Source organism: Microchirus variegatus (assembly GCF_963457635.1).
Source record: "Microchirus variegatus genome assembly, chromosome: 5".
NCBI classification, from domain to species: Eukaryota; Metazoa; Chordata; class Actinopteri; order Pleuronectiformes; family Soleidae; genus Microchirus; species Microchirus variegatus.
Window position 1 is genome coordinate 13,785,337 of NC_139806.1, and position 5,904 is coordinate 13,791,240.

Here is a 5,904-nt window from a genome sequence, read left to right on the forward strand (position 1 = left end):
GATGGTGATCACTGGCAAAATAAAATAAAACATTTTTTAAATTTCACTGTGTGACAAAATCAGGAAAAAATAGAGTGGAAAAAGTGTAAGAAGTTACTTTTATTTTATGCTTTTCAAAACATCAGTAATATAATTACTTTATTGACCTCCACCAAGGAAATATATGTTTTTAATGGAATCCGTTAGCAACATAACTTGAAAAGTCACAGACAGATTTATATACAATTTTAAGGAAATTCCCGCAATGGGACCAGAAGAAGATTAAATTAAATGTTATTAAATTTTGGGCACAATCCATAGACGCTATCAATATTTTTAACGCTATTTTGTGGGGGGCTGAGCTGCCTTGGTAGAGGTCTGCGCTCTTCGAGTGCTTTTCTAGTTAGTAATATAATTACTTTAGTGCAGTTACATTAGTTATTAATTGGTATCAAAGCTAAGTTTTATCATTTGTTGTACTAAACTACTTTTGTAAATACAATGAAAAGTAATGTTACTGAATCTACAAAAAGCAAAAAAACTGTCTTACCTAACTTTAATGTTTTACACACACATCCATCAAACACATTAAGATCTAGTAACGAAGAACTCAGTGGTATTTTGATTTGTGATTCTTGTAGTGATAACAGTTTTCGAAATAGTAATCCCTTACATTACTAGCTACTGGCTAAAGTAATAACATTACAATAATATACAATATTACTGAGTAATCTGTTCTTGCCTTTGCATCAAGAAGACCCAGGTTCACGACCCAGTTGGAACAAGGGTCTTTCTGCATGGAGTTTGCATGTTCTCCCTGTGTGTGTGTGGGTTTCTCCAGGTTCTCCGGTTTCCTCCCGCAGTCCAAAAACATGCAATAATCCGGATTAGGGTTAATTTGATACTCTAAATTGACCGTAGGTTTGAGAGTGGATGGTTGTCTCTATGTGATGGACTGGCGACATGTCCAGGGTGTACCCCGCCTATCGCCCTATGTCAGCTGAGATTGGCACAGCTCCCCCCGTGACCCTCATGTGGAGAATAGAGCGGTAAAGAAGATGGATGGATGAGTAATTTGTTGGTGCTCAATGTTGTAGAGAGAAAGAAAGAAAATAATCTTATGTGCGAAAGGTCACATGTCATCTTAGTCGTCCGTCTTTGCCCTCTGCTCCTCTCTCATGGCATTTTGCCTCTCCGTGCTCTGATCTGTGGAGCTGTGACATTAGTCTGATCTTTAAAGTCACATCTCCACCTTAAACACTGAGGGAAATGACCCACTGCATTACAGGAGTGTAGCACGTAGGATTACATTCAGGCAGGTGCACATGTTACAGGTTTCAAGTTTGTGAAACTGAAGCAACAAAAGATTATTGTCTTCAGTGTTCCGCTCTCTCTCCAGTCTGGGAAAACAGAGTTTTGGCGTCAGTAAACAAGAGAGCGAACCACCATCTTTTCCTCTGAATATTGATCTCATTTATTACAAAATTCAACATATTGAATAAACAATAAACATTCCCTCATGTACTCACATTTCACATTTCAATGTCCGTTAGCTGGTTCAAATAACAATACATAACAGTTATCTCTGTTTCAATAGGTGACATTTTCTTTACACACACATGCCAAACATAACCATCTTTGTATGAAAATAAACACCACTCTTGCTTCAGGTGCAACAATCCGCAGCAACTAGGCCTTATTTGTATTATTTAAATAACAGTGTTTTCATACTCATGTACTGTTAAACAAAATAAACAATCTACAATTATATTCATATAATGTATAACAAACCCGCTTTGGTTGTAAATAAATATTTAAATGACCTTAGACTCAGTGACATGAAATATATTACACATAGGGAAAACATTTAATCAACAATTTAATCATGTGCTTAACCACAAACCAGATATAGAATCTACTCCTGCCTAACTTCAGGATAAACATATGTGCAACAACAAGCACTCAACCTCAACAATTCTATCAGAATATGCTGATGAAATAAATAAAACAAAATAAATAATAATGGGGGCGGGGACACCTGCACAGAAAGTTACACCTACACCGCCACACACACACACCAAAACGGTCGCTCGCGCCGTTTTCCCTTTTTTTCTCTCTAACTCGCGATTAGAAACGTGGCTCTAAAACCCGTTTTTTTTCACCTCAAGAATCCGACTTTGGACCGTTCACAGATATAACACACAGTTTCACAGTATAGGAGAACCCACTTTTAAAACTTTTACGGAGTACTGACCTGGGAAAACAGAGTTTTGGCGTCAGTAAACAAGAGAGCGAACCACCATCTTTTCCTCTGAATATTGATCTGAGGGCAGAGGGCGGTGTCCCTCACCTTTGAGGTCCGGGGTGAACGGGCACCCATACTTTGGTTCCGCCTCATTTTCCTTGGTTCCCCAGCGGTTTATCTCCCGCAATAATTAATAAAATATTGACAAAATTAAATTGACATTGAGCTGGTTATTGCCGGCACTAATAAAATAATATGTAATATTAAACTCATGTAAACAACAGACCTGGACGGTGTGAAACAAAAGATGACTAAGTATACTCACATTCGGGTGTACCACACACACACACACACACACACACACACCTTAGGTCAGAGTTATACGTGTGCTGCGGATGTCTTAACTCTTCCTCTGAATTTGCCTCGGACGTCATCTCCTCCAGAAGCCGCTAACGGTCCATTTCAGCCTTGAACCCTGCCTGGGGCCAACGCCTTACAGGTGGAGTACTAATGATCTCCGTGCTTCAGTCTGTCTCTCCTTCTCCATCCGTCCATCTCTCACATGTTTCTCACTGCCACAATCACTATATCTACCTCATTTACTGCACCTCCGCCTATCCTTTTTTTTTCCCCTTTTATATATTGAATCTGTGTTTCTCATCATGTCCATCAGTAACTGAACCAGTTTAGTATTCTTGTTGTGAACACGGCCATAATTGAGCACACAGCTGTGCGTCTGCAGCTGAACACATCTCAGTAAAACCTAGCGTCCATTAACATTGTGTTTACTGTCTCTGTATCATTAAGAACCACAGACATGTGGCCTAGTAAAAAGACTAGGACATAAACTGAAGTGAATAGGCACAGTCAGACTCACATTATTTTCTGTTCTATTTCCATGGCTGCCTAGGAGCCTAAAAGCCTTCATAAATTACGCCGTTATTTGGGTCAAACCTCTGTTAGTAAGCGTGCGGCTGATGTAGAGCCTCAGCCTTTAGCTGTGTGGTGGCACTTTAGACCCTATGTAAACGCATAAACAAACAAAATGCTCTGGTTTAATGACATAAACAAACAATCATTCATATATAACAGAGAGGTGACATGAAGGTAGAGTCGCAGAGAAAAAGCTTTTCCTTTTTTTTTTTTTAATGATTAGACCAGAAATAGAGTTCACTCTGTTTTAGTAACAAGACAAACATCATGAACTGTATTTTGACTCAAACGTACAATTTTGCCAGTGAATTTATTTATTTTATAGAGTCGCTGCTGCATTTTTGCCTCCATTTGCGTGTTGAGAAGTGTTTTTCAGATTCAGATTTGTTTATTTGTCATATGCAGGTTAACACACACAATGAAATTAATGTTATGGACAAGAAGAACGCTTAACACTTACATTTATCTTACAACTGTGCAAGGTCCTGAGCTAAAAAAAATAATAATGTAATGTATTATTTACTAGCAGATTATATTATAGTGAAATAAACTATTCATTTTGATGCCAAAACCTTTGAGCTCATCATTCAATATGACCTTAATTTGCAGCATTAACTGGGTCTGCTGTATAAAATCCTCTATGCTTGAATCTGAGAGACACAATGACACTGCACATATGTACAGGTAGGTAAGTAAAAGAAGTAAAGAACCTGCACATGCAACGTAAATGACAGAATGAGTAAGAGAACCCAGCAGAGCTCTGGAGAGTATTATCGTGCAGTAAAGGTGGCGTTTCGATTGAAGAAAGAAGGAGAGCCATGAGCTTGTCTTTTTGTTGGACTCCATAACGACCCTCTCAGCGTTTGTGTCCTTCACGTGTTTCAACAATCCAAGTGCCAGACATAACACGACAATATGGATGAGCCTCTGCTTCGGTGTCATTTTCCGTCTAACGATGCTCTTGCGAGACCTTTTAGTTTCAAGTCCTTCCAAACCATAATGAGGACGCTCTGTGCTTTCCATTCTGGAAAAACACAAACCCATATCTTGAGCGTGTTTCTCTTTTAAAATTGTTATTATTATCGTATGATTGTGACCTGCCAAACTTTGTCTTCCGAGGCATCACAGCTGTGAACAAGGATTTTCCCCTAAAGGCCATAATGGCTCAAATTTTTTTGGGCTAGACACTGAGTCACTTCTGTCACCCCCCTGAGGAATCCTGAGTAATTACAAAAACACTGCCGACGCCTCCACGTTATGTCTGCTCGGGTGATTCCGTAGCGTCCCTATCCCGCTGTTGCCCAGTTGCAATAACCATTTCTCCCATCGCATTGCTGAATGGCCAAGTTTTTTGAGCAGTGGAATTGACTTTGGAATTTTTTCCAGCCGTATCTCTAATGTTGCAGCCTCATTTTAGCATTATGTTGCTGTGGTGTCCGTCAGGCATGAAAAAAAAAAAAACCCAATCATACCATTGAACATTTGAAAGCACTTTTAAAGACCCACCAATTCTCCGTGGTCTTCACCTCTGGACAAAAATAGTCAGCCTGGACACTTCTATGTAGTTTTAGTGTTCTTATGTGTCACTATTGTACTGTTTTACTTCTATTTTTTATTGATTTCATGTTGTTAAATGCGCTCTAGAAATGAATTTGGCTTGACTGGACTTGTGTGTAAAAGCATTCTATTTTCTGTTTTACATATAACAATGACACAGTGATTCTATTGTCTGACAAATCCATATTAAATCATTTCGTCAATATTCATATCTAAGTACAACACTATTTACACCAACAACTGTCGCTTTATATGCAGCTTGGATAAGAAACAAAGCAAAATATACGTCTTGAAGCAACTAACAAAGAGAAGAATAGGATGATGAGTGTGAGTGTGAACCAATACACACAACACCATCATACGAGAGGAATAATTCAGTCTTGCGCTCACATATTACATCATAGTCTCTCACAAACAGTACTATAGTCACGTACATTTACTATCTTACTCTCTCTCAAACAGTACTATAGTCACATACATTTACTATCATACTCTCTCACAAACAGTACTATAGTCACATACATTTACTATCATAGTCTCTCACAAACAGTACTATAGTCACGTGCATTTACTATCATACTCTCTCACAAACAGTATTATAGTCACATACATTTACTATCATAGTCTCTCACAAACAGTACTATAGTCACGTACATTTACTATCATACTCTCTCACAAACAGTACTATAGTCACGTACATTTACTATCATACTCTCTCACAAACAGTACTATAGTCACATTTATTTACTATCATAGTCTCTCACAAACCGTATTATAGTCACATACATTTACTATCATACTCTCTCACAAACAGTACTATAGTCACGTACATTTACTATCATACTCCCTCACAAACAGTACTATAGTCGCATACATTTACTATCATAGTCTCTCACAAACAGTACTATAGTCACGTACATTTACTATCATAGTCTCTCACAAACAGTACTATAGTCACGTACATTTACTATCATACTCCCTCACAAACAGTACTATAGTCGCATACATTTACTATCATAGTCTCTCACAAACAGTACTATAGTCACGTACATTTACTATCATAGTCTCTCACAAACAGTACTATAGTCACGTACATTTACTATCATACTCCCTCACAAACAGTACTATAGTCGCATTCATTTACAATCATAGTCTCTCACAAACAGTACTATAGTCACGTACATTTACTA